Source organism: Neofelis nebulosa, chromosome 4, assembly GCF_028018385.1.
Source record: "Neofelis nebulosa isolate mNeoNeb1 chromosome 4, mNeoNeb1.pri, whole genome shotgun sequence".
NCBI lineage: Eukaryota > Metazoa > Chordata > Mammalia > Carnivora > Felidae > Neofelis > Neofelis nebulosa.
The window spans coordinates 118,859,489-118,876,402 of NC_080785.1; the positions used below are offsets into that span (position 1 = coordinate 118,859,489).

Sequence of the window (16,914 nt, forward strand, 5' to 3'; positions counted from 1 at the left end):
ACCTAGAGTCCCTACTCCTAGAGTGTCTGAATCAATAGGTGTGGTGGGGGCAAGAATTTGCATTTCTTTAAAAAAATTTTTTTTTAATATTTACTTATTTTTGAGAGAGAGAGTGAGTGAGCAAGGGAGGGGCAGAGAGAGGGGAGACACAGAATCTGAAGTAGGTTCCAGGCTCCAAGTTGTGAGTGCAGAGCCCAACACAGGGCTTGAACCCACAAACCGTGAGGTCATGAACTGAGCTGAAGACGAACACTTAACCAACTGAGCTACCCAAGCGCTCCAAGAATCTGCATTTCTAATGATGCTGGTGATGCTGACTCTCTTGATCTGTGGACCACATCTTGAGAACCATTGGCCAAAAGGACGAGGAGAGGGAGCCCAAGTGGGCCTAATATGGCCGCTTGTGCCTGAGGAAAACCTAAGAGATTGCACACAAAAGTAAAGGCTGGCTAAAAATACTACTTAACATGGAGGTTACCAATTGGTGGCCCAAACCCTAAATCCAGTCCATAGATGGGTTTTGTAGGGTCACACAATGTTTTCTGTTAATGAAAATAGTTCATACTTAAAAATCAGGGATTTACACACACACACACACACACACACACACACATACACACACACACACACAAATATTTAAAAATTTTAAGAACAATAGGTTGGCAGCAAGGGGCCCAATTTTGTATGTGCATTCAACTTTAATCAACAAGGAGTAGCTGCTTTGCTCTCCAAATCAACCCAGCCCCCAGCCAGCCTTACAAATGAATATACCATATGAGTGAGCCCAGGCAAAATAGAAGCAGAAAAACTACAGAGCAAAGCCATAAAATAGTGAAAAGTAATATACTATTGTTGGCTTAAGCCACTAAGTTGTAGGATGATTTGTTACCTAGCAATAGCTAACTGATATAACAATTGGCAGAATTCCCACAGGCCTGCTTCACTCAATTAGGTTACCTTCCAGGCCCCTGTAGGCAAGTGAGTTTCCAGCCTGGGCCTTTCCCTACAGAGCACTAAGATAGACTTGAAAACCTTTTCCACATCCATTATCCCAACAACCTCACAAGGTCAGCTGGTAACAAATCCATTTTGCTGATGAGGAAACTGAGGACTAGCAAGCTAAAGGATATCCCTAGAGCGACATAGGAACAACAGGGTGAGAATCCATCACTTTGTACTTCTGTTTCAGTGCTTGCCCCCTTCCCTTCTGGGCAACCAGCTGTTAGTCTCTCAAGGCCAATAGACTTGACAGCCACTAAAACCAAACTGTGTAAGGTAACAGGGTATGATGTTTTCAAGAAGGGGAGCCCTCTAGCTAGGCTTTATTTATTAATTTTTTAAATGTTTATTTTTTGGGGGGGAGAGGGGGGGAAGGGGGGAGAGAAAGAGAGAGAATGAGAGAGAGAGAGAATGAGTGGGGGAGGGGCAGAGAGAGAAGGAGACACAGAATCTGAAGCAGGCTCCAGGCTCTGAGCTATCAGCACAGAGCCTGATGTGGGGCTCTAACCCATGGACCATGAGATCATGACCTGAGCTGAAGTCAGATGCTTGACTGACTGAGCCACCAAAGCAGCCCTAGTCTTTATTTATTGAGAATACTGACTGTGAAGGGCCTTAATATAGTGACCACTACATAGAAGGGCCTTAACGAGAGCTACTTGTTATTATATACTCCCCCTTCTATAACATCCTTTGATATCCTCTTCTGTCTTTCCCTACTCACCAGACTGCCACCTGGAGAATTTCATCTGTCTTCTAAGATCTGGTACATTTTCTGTATCTCTATTACAGCACATAATTATACTGTATTATATATTTAATAAGTTTTTATTTTTATTAAAAATGTTTTTATTTTCAAGTAATCTCTACATCCAATGTAGGGTTCAAACTCACAGCTCCAAGATCAAGAATTGCATGCTGTACCAACTGAGCCATCTAGGCACCCTTAGATGTTCAGATTTTTTTTTTTCTTTAAGTGGGCTTCACGCCCACCATGGGGCTTGAACTCACAACCCTGAGATCAAGAGTAGCATGCTCTACTGACTGAGCTAGCCAGGCACCCCCTTTATTATATTTTTGATGTATCCCTCTACTCCCTCAGATGCTGGGTGCTTTCATTTTAGGGGTTATAGATTTCCTTTTTATTTCCACAGGACCTGGACCAAAGTGGATGCTGAATCAGTGATGATCAGATAGAAATGAAATTGAATTGCAGAGTTGCAAGATACATTCAGTCATAGTCTAGTTTGACTCCTATAATAATCATCCTGCAAAAGCAAGTTTTGTTATATCATTTACCCATATTAAAAATAAAGAAACAGAGGGGTGCTTGGGTGACTCAGTCAGTTAAGTGTCTGGCTCTTGATTTCAGCTCAGGACATGATCTCATGATCTCATATTGAGCTAGTTGTTAGCACAGAGCCTTCTGGGGATTCTCTCCCTCCCTCTGTCTCTGTCCCTCACCTCCACACACATGTGTGTGCCCGCCCATGCACATGCTCTGTCTCTCAAAATAAATAAATATATTTTTTTTAAATAAAGAAAACAGAAGGACAGATATCATATGTTTTCACTCATATGTGGATCTTGAGAAAGTGGACAGAAGACCATGGGGGAAGGGAAGGGGAAAGAAAATAGATACACAGAGGGAGGGAGGCAAACCACGAGAGACTATTAAATACAGAGAACAAACTAAGGGTGGATGGGGTGATGGGGGAGAGGAAAAATGGGTGATGGGCATTGAGGAGGGCACTTGTTGGGATGAGCACTGGGTGTTGTATGTAAGCCAATTTGACAATAAATTATATTCATAAAATAAAACAGAACCTCACTCTACTAAGAACTTCTTTCCAATTGGTGATACTTATCCAATTGGTGATACTTAGGTGATATTTGTTAGGCTTTCCATCAAGTAGTTGACTGTTATTCTTTGCTTTTCTTTATAATTTTTCTTTATAAGTTTTCTCCTTGATGGCGGACCCTAAACCTTACTTAGATCTCTATGCCCAGCATGAGGTGTGGCAAGTGGTAGACACTAAGTAAGTGTTGACTTGAATTTAATTCCACTTCTGTGTTAGAAGCTATGTCTGGTTACTGATGTGGGAAACAAAGGCAAATGAAAAATTAAATTCCCTTACTGCCTACAGCCCATTGACAAGTCCTTGAAACAGGCAGTGATATTTCTCTAGGAGCTCAGCTGCCTCCGTGATGACACTTTGCTGAAGGCAAAAAGGGAATCTTAGCTTAATGTTATCCCAACTCCCCAGGATCCTGTACGTACTTTAACATATAAAAATTCCTTTGGAAACTTCCTTTATCTCTACCCCCAAGATATATGTTGGCACTGGTACTCCAAGCATATGGCCCACTGATACACATCTGAAGGGTCTCATGACTGAGCTTTTACTGAACAGAAATAAATGACCTTTTCCTAACAGCAGCTAGCCCTTCAAGGTCCTGGAAGGAAACCTTGTTTCCAAAGTACCTTAGAGACTTATGCTATCCTTAACCCCCTCCCAACCTGAAGAGTCACTCTTCACAACCCCAGTGCAGCTCTTTCTGCCCACAGGTCCTGCCCCCGTGCTTTAATAAAATCACCTTTTGCACTGAAGATATCTCAAGAATTCTTTCTTGGCCCCCAGCTCCAAACCCCAACACTTCAAACCACATCAGTACCACTGTAAGGAAATGTTTGAAAGAGCTATTTAAAATTTGCTTATGATTAAGTCCTACTTTCACTTGTCAGAACATTAACCAAACATAGTCTCGCTCTTTTATCACAGATTGGATGCCTGGAGAGAGAGACCGAGACAGAAGACATACACAGAGACTGACTGACTTGTATCTTTGAGAAAAGAAGGACACAGAAAATTGCAGGGTAACCAGACCCTGTCTGAGAGAGAATTCTTTCTTTGTGCTAACAGTGGAGAAATGCGGGGCTGTCATATGAGGAGCAGTCTTACTCTTTGTGTATCAGGTAAGGCAGAAAAGAGAAGACTAAGGTTCAAGGAAAGGGAGAATTAGAAGCGGCCAAGTGATTGAAATCAAAAGGACGGCCAAGAAATATGAGAAACGAAGAGGAAGGAAAGACTGAGAGGGCGTTCTGTCAATAGCATTTAAAAGAGAGTAAGGAATGTAAAGTGACCCGCTGTGAGGGAGCTACAAGATACCATCTGTGTTCTTTTCCCTGTGAGACCCTCTCTTCTGAAAAGAATTGTCATCCTCAAGCCCCGAACAGCGCTGCACTATTTTGTTGGTGATGTTGCTTTTAAAATGTAGACTATGATGTTATTTTAAGAGTTCAATTAATCTGCGACAACATTCCAGTGTTTTGTAAAATGAAAATATGCCGAGTCATCCTGTCAAGAGAGAGGATAACCTTCAAGAAGCTAGGGTATTTTTTTCCGTATCATCATGGTTGCCGATTTTGACAGGGAGTTACCCAACGTGCAAAGAATATTCCTTGGTGTTAGCAGTGGGTTCCATATCATGTTTTGAGCTAGTATGGTCTTCTGGTCTAGAGCCATTTGTGTCTGAAAATGATGGTTGTAGTAACAATTTGTCATATTCTCTTTGCAGCAAGTTCCTTTTGCTCATGAGCCTGTTATTATTGAAGAAGCATTTAGTTGTAGGTAAATGACCCTTGCCTTCTGTCTTTAATTGAAACTCAGCCTGCTACAGTTAATATGTTTCATTACTCACTAAATCTTGGAAGGAAAACCTAATGTGCTATAAAAGCAAAGGAAACAAAATTAATTGATTTCAGCACATATTTTTCCTATGTGATGGAGCCAGCTGTCTCTAAAGTAGAGTGCATATGAGTAGCTGGCTGTGGGCATGTATGCTTCTATGATTATATTCTGTTGTTTTTCAAAAGGAGCTCTTTTGATATTCTTTATTATGTAATCTTCCTCACTTTCTTACCAGTATCTGTTCAGTTGTATAGTTCTGTTTTGAGAAGAATAAACCTTTGGTCTATATGAAAGGGAGTCTGAGACCTGTCTGTAGTCACTTCTTGGGCATGGAGTGTGGGCTTGATCTCTGTATTAGGAAAAGAGGTGCAAGAGAACCTCACTAAAAGGGCTTTTACCACACTGTGTTAGATTAGTATTTTTCTGTAGTAGTGACCCAGCACAGGCTCCTCAACAACTTGAGAGAGAGCAATTCAAGTTGTATCAGTTAGCTATTGCTGCATAACAAATCACCCCACAACTTAATGGTTTAAACCAACAATAATATATTACTCTGAACTATTTTCTGCTGTTGGTTTGCCTGGGCTCACTTATATGGCTATATTCATTTGTAAGGTTAGCTGGGGGATGGGCTCATTTGGAATAGCAGGAATGGCTGGGCCTCATTGTCTGTGTGGTATTTCATTTTTGGCTTCATACCATGGTGGTCTTGGGGTTCCAAGAGTATGAAGGTGGAAGCTGCAACACCTTTGGAACTTACACAGCATCACTTCTACCATATTCTGTCAATTCAGAATTCAGAGATTCTGAATTACAAATACAGATACAAATTTGCAAGTCTCAAGATCAGCTCAATTTTGAGGAATGGGGAATCTACCTCTCCTCTTGCAATATTTTGAGGAGCCTCAAAATATTGTGGCCAAGTTTTTTACTCTACCACATGGCTAGTTATCTAGGAGAGAATTTATGGGATATTTGGGGTTGGAAAGGGTGGTCGTATCTGGGTTTTGAGTCTCAGACAACTGAGCCAGCTCTCTCTAAAGTGTAGTGCATATGATGGGGCACCTGGGTGGCTCAGTTGGTTGGGCTTCCAACTTTGGCTCAGGTCATGATCTCAAGGCTTGTGAGTTTGAGCCCTGTGTCGGGCTCTGTGCTGACAGTTCACAGCCTGGAACCTGCTTCAGATTCTGTGTCTCCCTCTCTCTCTGCCCCTCCCTTGCTCATGCTCTGTCTTTCTCTCTCTCTCAAAAATAAACATTAAAAAAAAAAAGTGTAGTGCATATGAAAACAGCTGGTGTGTATGTGTATGCCTCTATAATTGTATTCCAAATTCAATCCACATCATAGTAATTGGGCAAATTGCTTCGAGTCTCATTTCTTCATCTTTAAAATGGGAATAGTAGTAATGCCTCTCACAAAAATTGTGAGGACTAAATGAGAGATAATGTATAGAAAGTGCTTTGTATAGTTCCCAGCACATGGTAGGTGCTCAAATAAATTGTAGCTAATTTTACTTTAAAATTTTCTTTTTAAAAAATCCTTAGCTATTTTTGTTTGTTTGTTTTACAAGTAATTCACATTTCTAACATGAAAAATCATGAAAAATAGAAAAGCAAGAAGAGAAAATATATTTCAGATTACCCAATATTTTACCACAGATTTAGCCACTAACAGTCTTTTGGTGAATTCCTTTAGATTCTAGACTTTTTTTTCAGTGCACACGCACATATGAATGAATGATAGAGAAACAGAGAGAGACACACACACATACACACAGAGAAATATTGGTGTGTATTTTTAGATGTATACATAAAAGTTTTAAAAACCAGAAGAGTATTTATTACTTTTTATTACTTGTAACCTCCTCACCCTGGCATTTGTATAGGGCAGTCTCAATTACCCAGTGTTTTTTGTTGTTTTTTTTTTAAAGATTTTATTTTTAAAGTAATCTCTACACCCAGTGTAGGGCTTGAACTCACAACCTCAAGATCAAGAGTTGTATGCAAGGGGTGCCTGGGTGTCTCCGTCATTTAAGCATCTGACTCTTGATTTCAGTTCAGGTCATGATCTTACAGTTCGTCAGTTCGAGCCCCACGTGCTTGGGATTCTCTCTCTCTCCCTTTCTCTCTGGCCCTCTGCCATGTGCTCACGCGTTCTGTCTCTCAAGATAAATAAATAAAAACTGATTTAAAAAGTTGCATATTCCACTAATATAGCCAACCAGGCGCCCCTCCGTTACTCGGTGTTAAATAGTACCTGACTCACAACTTATCATTTTAGTCTTCTCTGGATCCCAGATATCAAGGCAAGAGCTCATACCTGTTACCAAATGTGAATTTCCCAGAGTGAATCCAGGAAACACCAGAATCCTCAGATGCTGTGAGAAAAAAAATTCTGTGGTCAAATAGGGAAATGCTACATATTTTCTCTTCTAGTTTTTGAGCATTATAGATGCTCATTCTTTTAAAAGATTTATTTTTTATTTTTTAGTAATCTCTACACCCAATGTTGGGCCCAAACTTCACAACCCTGAGATCAAGAGTCACATGATGCACCAACTGAGCCAGCCGGGCATCCCCATTAGATACTCATTTGTGATTTAATAAATATACAGTTAATTAATACCTATTAAATATGTGAGTAAAGCATGTTAAAGGCTCTGAGAACTCCTATTGTAAAGCATCCTGTTCTCTGTCCCCCAATTTCCACATTTACATGTATTTTTCCTTTAATTTCATTTTGAAAAATAATATACAGTAAAATTAACATTTTTTTTTGGTGTATACTTCTTCAAAATTTTACACATATGTGGATTTGTGTAACCATGACCACATTCAGAGAATAGTGTTATTACACCCCCAAACTCCCTTGTGTTACCCTTTTATAATCACATCCCCTACTTCTCTAACCCCTGGCAACCACTGACTTTTCTCTACCAATATAGTTTTCTTTTTGACATTTCTCTTTTATAAGAATGTCATATAGATGGAATTACATACTATGTAGCCTTTGAGACTGGCTTTTTTTATTCAGGTAATGCCTTTTGAGACTCACCCATGTTGTTTCATATATCAATTATTAGGTCTGTATGTGTGTGTGTGTGTTTAGGTCTTTGTTGTTGTTGAATAATATTCCATGGTATGGATGTTTATTTATACTGTTGAAATATATCTGGGTTGTTTCCTGTCTTTTGGTAATTATGAATAGATCTGCCGTAAACATTCATGTACAGGTTTTTGTGTAAGCATAAATTTTCACGTCTCTAAGGTGAATACCAGGAATGGGATTTCTGGGTCATTTGATAAATATATGTAAGCAAACTCTCTTCATTTGTGTAATACCTATTAAGATCCAACATGACTAGTATTTGACAGAATGCATTTCATAGGATGCACTTTGGGGAGAAGAGCTTTAGGAAGGCCTTGAATGCTGTGACTTGTTGCTGTTTTTGAAAGTCAAATGAACCTCACATCCATTCCACACACCCAAAGTTTGCTTAGGCTCAGCCAGGACTCCCACCACACTCTCACTTATTGAGGACCTACCACCAGACATCTGTGTTACAATCTCATTTAATTTAACCCTCTCATGATTTTGCAGGCAAGGAAACTGAGCCCCAAAGAAGCTCACAACCTCCCCTAGCTCCCATGGCTGGTAAGTAGCTGAGATTGGAATCTTTGTGTCTTAAAGTCAAGTGCTTCTTTTGCTACCCCCTGTACCTGTCTTTTTCTTCCTTTCCCTCTTTGGACATTGTTATCAGGGTCTATAATCAATTGTCTTAGACCAGGGTTGGCAAATAAAAAACACAGTCGCTATCACTTCTCATTTCATGACAGACACCACTAATTTAATTTCACCTCTTTCTTGCTCAGCGCTGATGCAACTTTCTCTAGACCACTGTCTGTTGATTGGAGTTAGTTAGCCCTTGAGCTAATAACCATTTGCTGTTTTGTTCTTGGACTTTGTATTAGTTATCTATTGCTGTGTAACAATCTCAAAACATTGTGGCTTAAAAATAGTCAATATCATTTATGATCTCTCATAATATCTATGGGTCAAGAAATCAGATAGGGCACTTCAGAATGGCTGTCCCTATCCTGCTATGGCTGGGGGCACAGTGAATTAGCAAGGACTCTTTGAGAAAGTGACATTTAACCAAAAATGGGAATTTATCAGTTCACCTGAGAAATTCATGGGGATGAATATGTAGTGATTGGATGCAGGGCCCCAGAGTATGTTCTCAGGGTAAATTTTCTTTCTCTTCTGGTCTGCCTCTGATTTTGGCCCTACCTTCTGTGCTGTTGGCTTTATTCTCAGGCATGCTTTCCCTAAAGACAGTCTAGGTGGACAGCATCAGCTCCAAGCTTATCGTCTACTGGCTTAGCAAGCTCAATAGACCAATTATCTCTTTGCCTATGGCTCCAGAATAGTTACAAGGTCGACACTTGTCTTAGTCCTTTTCAGCTGTTTTAACAAAATACCACAGACTGGGTAGTTTATAAACAACTGAAATTTATTTATTACCATTCTAGAGGCTGGAAGTCCAAGATCATGATGCCAGCAGATTTGGTGTGGCTGGTGAGGACCCACTTCCTGATTGGTAGAAGGTACTTTTTTGGTGTATATTCACCTGGTAGAAGGGGTAAGGGATCTCTGGGGGGTGGGATGTGAATCTCTTTTATAGGAACCCTAGTTACATTCATGACCTAAGCACCTCCCAAATGCCCTACGTGCAAATACCATCTTTAAGGGTTAGGATTTCAACATATAAACTTGGTGGGGCCTGAGGACACACATATTCAGACCATAGCAATGCTGACTGGCCTACCTTCGGTCACAGACTCACCTCTGAGCCAGTCACTGTGACATGGAATCCAGGCCTGGCCAGTAGGCAGCCAATCCCTCTTGAACCCATGAGCCGTGTTGGGGAAATTTGTTCCTCAAACGGATGAGATGGGCTTTGTTATCAGAAGAGGGCATGCTAGGCAATGGCAGTAGATGTTCCCTGTGCACAGCGAGGTACCTTTTGACCCTGAGGACATTTTCTCATCTCTGCTCCCCTGTTCTTGTCATGGCTTTTCACTCAGCTGCGTCCTGTCACGCTCATGTTCCTACTCTACTTGTAGGCTTTTAGTTTCCCTGGAGGACCATTTAAAGGCAGATGTACCCTTTCATAGTTGAAGGTCTAGTTCTTGATTCCTGATGCCTTGATTTACTTCCATGACTCCCTGTATTCCTGATTCCTAGTCTGCTCAGGATTTGAAGATCACAGAGCACTTTGGCTTGAGTCTTCATTTTCTGGACACCTACCCTGTCTCTCATAATTAGGAAATGGTTACTCCCTAATCTGTGGTCTTGACTCTGGGCCTCTTGACTCCTTAGTCTGTGCTGTCTATAAACCCCTTAACCCCTTGCATTTTGCTTTATTTTTTCACTGTCCCTTGTTACCATCTACCTCTTGGTTTCATAGTATCCCTTGGGTCAAATTATTTCCTAACAGACATCTGCTGACCGGTTTGCTGGCCTTTGCCTTCCATCAGCAGGCTTCTCTCTCTCTCCCTTTCTTCATTTTGAGGTTAAGCTGAGGTATGGTATATTTAGCCTTTGATTAGGAAGCAGAAGCCCTGAGTTCAAAACCTGATATATGTGGCTTTAGGGAAGGCTTCTTAATCTTTCTAAGCCCTAATTTTCTCATCTATAAAATAGAAGAATACTATCTACCTCACAGCAGTGCCTTGAAGATTAAACAGGAGAATGTAGATATTGCGATAGTAGTGGGCAAAAATTGTAAAATGCTAATGTTTATATGTGTGTGTTTAAAGCAAGTTTATTTTTTCTCCCTTCTTTTTATATATTTATTTATTTATTTTTAATGTTTATTTATTTTTGAGAGAGAGGAAGAGGGAGGGAGGATGCCAGCAGGGGAGGGGCAGAGAGAGGGAGACAGAAAATCTGAAGCAGACTCGGTGCTGTCAGCACAGAGCCTGACATGGAGCTCGAGGCCACGACTGGTAGGTTCATGACCTGAGCTGAAGTCGGATGCTCAACTGACTGAGCCGCCCAGGTGCCCCTATGTTTTCTCCCTTCTAAGCATCTTTCTTTTATGCATTTTCTCCATTCAAGCAGCTAGGCTATTCTGTGCTCGTTAACTCAGGAAAGGAAATGTCAGAGCAGAAAAAAACAAATAGGAATCTCTCTGGCTTTGGCTTTCAAAAGCCTAATGCCCTCAGGAGAACATTGAAAGCCCTGGACTGGTCAAAATGAGTGGAAGCAAGGGATTTGAAGAGAGGGCGACAGCTTCTTCAGACTGGTAAAAGTCCACTGTTTGGGCAGAGGTGCGGGGTGGGTGGAAGGAGGAGAGACCAAGGCAGGCGCAGGGGGGGTGTAATGAAAGCACAGGTGCAGCAGAATGAGAGGGGCCCGTGCCCTCCTTTCTTGATAGAGCCCTGGGGAGCAGAAAGGACATAGCTGGCAGATTCTGGGTTCCCAAGGTGACCCACAAATAGTTCTGGGTTGGAAGGGGTCATGCATCCTGGGGATGAAGGACACATCAGTGCTGATCACTGAGGATTGAAGCCTGTAGGCCTGACAAAGGTGATGGTGATTTCACTTGACAACCACATAGATAGATGACAGCAAGGACCAGAGGGCACTTCTGTCCTACCCCCTCCCTGTACCATGATTCTCCATAAGCACCTAGAACCTAGAGGCATTCCCTGAAGGTGGGAGGAAGTCTTCAGATTAACTGAGGTTATGTTCTGCCACTCTGGTCGAATAGGGGCTAAATATGAAGTTGAGTTTAAAAATATTTTCTATCTGTGTGGTAGATTGAGACCCATACCCACTACCACAGAAAGCACTTAGCCTTTGTCTGTAGGTAGGCACCAGAGTGTTTACCAAGTATGAATTCAGATGTTATTGAGCCTCAGAATGTATGTAACATCCTGCTTGATGTTTGGGGTCTGGTGCAGCCATTCCCTACATCAGGGGTTCTCAGGGTCTGGTCCCAGGACCAGCAGCATCAGCACCACTGGGCATTTGTGAGAAATGCACATTCTCTGTCCCCCTTTCCCCCAGAACTACTGAATCAGAAACTCTTTGAGGACGTTCTAATGCATGCTAGAGTTTAAGAGCCAAGTTTCTCAGACTCAGTCAAACACTCAGTTTACAATTTGATACTTGACTAGCGTCGGCTTTAGGCTAGCCAGATATGTTAAATGTTCCACATGAGGACAGGAGAGCTTCTGATTTCCCCCAAAGCTTTCCTCATAACCATACCCCTTTTATTTCACTTCATTGAGGATCCAGCTCCTGAGAGGAAAACAAGGGAGGCTGGAAAGAGACCCTTTAAATGGGGAGAGGGGCTCACAGGCAAACATGATCTTAAACCTTTACCAAATCTCCAAGGAGCCGGTGAATTTCATAGGGAATGATTTTGTGGCCAGGCAAGGTCCTAGGGAAATTTATGGCAGAAACATTTCCCCATTTCTGGGTCAGGAAATGATAGCACACGGATGGAATTTACAATGGGAGTGTGAATGGAGTGGCCCCACCCAGGCAGCCCAGCAAAGGCCCCTTTTAACTGGCTCTATTCAAATATAATGAGTGCTCCCCAGGCTCTCCTGGCTGACTGCTTTTTCTTTTTCCTCGATTGCTTTCACTTTTTCACAGAGGACTGCCCCGCTTGTGGTCCACTTGGGACTGGGGTGAGCCTTGATTTGGCAGGAGAAAGGAAGAAGTACACGGTGGCCTACAAAATTGAATTGCTCTGCCTCCCTGGCCCCTTTCCTTGAATAATAGGCCTTTGTGCTTTGAAATGTAGGGAAGTCCCAGTTTCTCAGGCTTTAAAAAAAAAAAGCAAACCTTCCTAAAACCTCTTCTCCTGCCTTAAGATGCTTAGCAGGGAGTAGTTAAGGGGCAGAACAGTTATTAAATCAAATGTTTCTTTAATAGTTTTAGAAATTGTTAGGATAGCTGATTTCTAAACAAATATATTCTGTGCGTTCCTTCAGATGGACAAAAATATTGGCTCAACTTAAAAATCCAGCTTAAAAAAAATCATATGAAACAAATCTCTACATTAAAAAAAAAAGCCCGAAAAAGTATTTTTGGCTCTAGCCAGTGACCCACTTTTATGAAATATTTGACAAAGCAAAATTGTATTACCAGAGAGGAATTCAGACAGCCTTTGGAGTCTGTTGAAATGGGTTTTTGATAATAGGCGTGACTTATTTTAATTTTTAATTTTAATTTTTTAATTTTTATTATTTTTATTATTTTTTAAATATGAAATTTATTGTCAAATTGGTTTCCATACAACACCCAGTGCTCATCCCAACAGGTGCCCTCCTCAATGCCCATCACCCGCTTTCCCCTCCCTCCCACCCCCCATCAACCCTCAGTTTATTCTCAGTTTTTAAGAGTCTCTTATGGTTTGGCTCCCTCCCTCTCTCTCTCTTTTTTTTTTCCTTCCCCTCCCCCATGGTCTTCTATTAAGTTTCTCAGAATCCACATAAGAGTGAAAACATATGGTATCTGTCTTTCTCTGTATGACTTATTTCACTTAGCATAACACTCTCTAGTTCCATCCGCGTTACTACAAAAGGCCATATTTCATTCTTTCTCATTGCCATGTAGTATTCCATTGTGTATATAAACCACAATTTCTTTATCCATTCATCAGTTGATGGACATTTAGGCTCTTTCCATACTTTGGCTATTGTTGAGAGTGCTGCTATAAACATTGGGGTACAAGTGCCCCTGTGCATCAGTACTCATGTATCCCTTAGGTAAATTCCTAGCAGTGCTATTGCTGGGTCATAGGGTAGAACTATTTTTAATTTTTTGAGGAACCTCCACCCTGTTTTCCAGAGTGGCTGCACCAGTTTGCATTCCCAAATTTTTAATTTTTAATTTTTTTGTCCCCGTTCTCCTGCCTTCCTCCTACCAGCCTAGGCATGATTCAGATCATTCCATCTTATAACTGAGCCAATGAACCAACGTGAGTTTGCTCCTTGGTGAGTCACAGATACACTAGGTGGAATTGTCACCCAAAGTAAACTTTATTTGCATCAAATAAGGAGATCACGGTGGGGGGTGGGGGGGTTGGCGAATGACTTCCAAAGCAGTGACTCCTTGAGCAAGGGTGAATGGGTTCCTTATTTAGGCTTAAGATGAATATTTACATAAGGGAGACTTGTCATGGTATGTAGATGCAGTCATAAGGAGGCACCTGCGCCTTCAGGAAACATGCCTATACATACATTGTGTTATGTAAATAAAGCTGTGGTCCTTCTTGGATGGAGATTTTAGTATTACAATGAGGTAAAGGTAGTTGTCAGTCATTCTAGAGGTCACTTGGTGGTCCATCTGCATAGGCATGAGTCTAGGGTTACTCTGAAACGGGTCTGGGTGGTCTGGGCCAGCTGGAGGTCTTGTCAGGATTGCCACTATTATTTGAGGGGTGGTTTTGGGTTCCATTTGCCTGAGTTAAGAGATAAGCTAGAAAGAAGAGCTTAAGGAAAAAATGTGGGACAAAGGTCGACGAGTACAAGCAGGTGGGCAGCAAAGGTCAGGTCTCGGGGTCTAGCTGGTGACACTGTTTTCCTTTCACTAATTTTATCCTTCTGTTTCAAAGGTGTATGTTAATAATAGCATTCCATCCTTTTTTTTTATCCTGAAAACAAATTATGTTGAAAAATCATTACCATCATTTAGACCCACATGTGTTTCAGTGGTTTAAGTATATTTGAACATCTTTGATTTTCATTTTATTATAAAAGATATGATTTCACCATTTATGTTTTTGAATTTTATGGAATGTGGCAGAAGGTTTGATATTCTTTAATCAAGGACTATTATTTGTCTCTTTGGCTGGGGTACTGGAGGCCAGGCTCTGGAGCTAAACTTGGATATTATCTGCCCCTCCAACAGCCATTTTCCTTTCTTCAGGTTCTAGCCCATATTTGTGTTTTCTCCTCTCAGCAGGTGTTGTCTGTGAGCACCACTCCCAACTCTTGATCTCCATCTGGCCAATCAAATTATCAAATCCTTGGGGCGCCTGGGTGGCGCAGTCGGTTAAGCGTCCGACTTCAGCCAGGTCACGATCTCGCGGTCCGTGAGTTCGAGCCCCGCGTCGGGCTCTGGGCTGATGGCTCGGAGCCTGGAGCCTGTTTCCGATTCTGTGTCTCCCTCTCTCTCTGCCCCTCCCCCGTTCATGCTCTGTCTCTCTCTGTCCCAAAAATAAATAAAAAACGTTGAAAAAAAAATTAAAAAAAAATAAAAAAATAAAAATTATCAAATCCTTTGTCCCACCCCCCAGCATGAGGCTAGGTGAAAACCACAGTGATTTCTTTAGGGATGGGCCACATAATGCAGTCATAACCAATGAAATACAGCCAAGGCTTTTCTGGGATTGGCTGGAGAGAGGCAGGTGCCCTCCTTCCATTGGTTCTTACATCTGGGAAAAGGTGGGACTGGAGGTGCAGCAGCCAGTTTGATACCCTGAAGGGAAAGCCTGAAGCTGGGGCAGAGGCTGGGGACCTTTGAAGAGCCCAAGGATGAATGAAACCAACCCAGCTGAAGATAGAGCTAAGCAATGGAGAAAAATTCAGTCCCAGTGACATAATTTGAGTCCTGTGCCTGAGTCCAGCCCCCTACCATTAGAATGTTTAGTTCTTCAACAAACCTCCTTAGTTGCTTAAGCAGATCAGGACGGATTTTCTATTGGTTGCTTTTTTAGTGGTTTTTAGTTGTTTTTTTAGTGGTTTTTCCCAGACAGGTCTGGAGTCCAAAGGTGCTAGGAATTTGCCAAGACACAGCTCCAGGTGTTGAGGATGAGGCTTGAATTTGGTCATCAGAACTGGGCCCCAATGCCAGGCCCCCTTCCCAACCCCACCCCGCCTGGTGGAGGGGGAGGGGTGACTCAGTGTTGGTTTCTGTAGAGGGAGGCTATGTCCTTACCGTCTCAGGTCAAGTCTGTCCTGGGAACTAGGAGCAGGACTGGACTTGGAGGTGGCAGACCACAACCCTTCAGTTGTTTTGAGAGAAGAGGGAGGTTGGGCACATATTGTCAAAGGCTATAGTAAAACAGAAACTTCATGCTGTGTTACATCTCTTCATTTCATGGACCCTTTATTCTCTCCAGGGAATGTGTCTTTACTTTGGATCTCTGCCGCAAACATCTTCCCACCCTTTTGTGGTCTGCTGAACTTCTACAACTGGGTTAGACAACTCCCCTCAGTGTTCTTGTAGGCTCTTTTATGTAATGGGCATCACATTTATCATCCTGTATTTTTTAGAAATGTGACCATATTTGGAGGTATGGCTTTTAGTTTTTTATTTTTTATTTTTTAATGTTTATTTATTTTTGAGATAAAGAGAGACAGAGTGCGAGCAGGGGAGGGGCAGAGAGAGGGGGACATAGAATCTGGAGCAGGCTCCAGGCTCTTAGTTGTCAGCACAAAGCCCAATGTGGGGCTTGAACTCATGAACTGTGAGATCATGACCTGAGCTGAAGTCGGATGCTTAACTGACTGAGCCACCCAGGCACCCAGGTGACAATTTTTGTTTATCTGTTTTGAGAGAGAGAGAATGAAAGTGAGTGAGCATGAGTGTGGGGAGGGACAGAGAGAGAAGAGAGAGAATCCCAAGCAGGCTTTACTACACTCAGTGTGGGGCTTGATCCCATGACCATGAGATCATGACCAAGAGCTGCCTGTGTAACCAACTGAGCCACCCAGGCTCAGTGATGACAGTTGACCCAGTGGTGACAATTTTTAATGGACTGATGAGGGAAGTCTTGATGGGAAGGTGGCATTTAAGTAGAATTGAAGGAGTTGAGTGAACAAGCCATGTGGATATCTGGGGGAAATACTTTCCAGGTGAATGGAACAGCAAGTGCAAAGGCCCTGAGGTGGGGGCTTGGTGTGACTGAGGAACAGCAAGGCAGCCATTGTGGGTGGAGTGGAGTAAGCACCAAGGAGAGGAATAGCAGTTGAGGTCAGCATGGAATTGCAGGAAAATAAGGATCAGAGCTATTTCAGTTCTTTACTGCTGCATAAGGAACCACTTTAAAACTTAGTGATTTAGGGGTGCCTGGGTGGCTCAGTTGGTTAAGCGTCCGACTTCAGCTCAGGTCATGATCTCATGGTCCATGAGTTTGAACCCCATGTCAGGCTCTGTGTTGACAGAGCCTGGAGCCTGCTTCAGATTCTTTGTCTCT

The 16,914-nt window shown here is 42.1% G+C and overlaps 1 long non-coding RNA gene across 5 annotated transcripts in view; it reads left to right on the forward strand.

Annotated features, from left to right (window-relative positions):
* The window catches only part of LOC131509848 (uncharacterized), a 54,401-nt gene that overhangs the window by 20,654 nt on the left and 16,833 nt on the right, over window positions 1–16,914 (forward strand). For 4 of the 5 annotated variants that reach the window (XR_009260721.1, XR_009260724.1, XR_009260722.1 and 1 more), the window contains exons 3-5: window positions 3,783–3,976; window positions 8,292–8,345; window positions 9,224–9,298. This is a non-coding gene — a long non-coding RNA (uncharacterized LOC131509848). Of the gene's footprint in view, window positions 1–3,782; window positions 4,985–8,291; window positions 8,346–9,223; window positions 9,299–16,914 lie in introns of those variants that run through there. The other variant, XR_009260720.1, reaches the window with a different exon arrangement.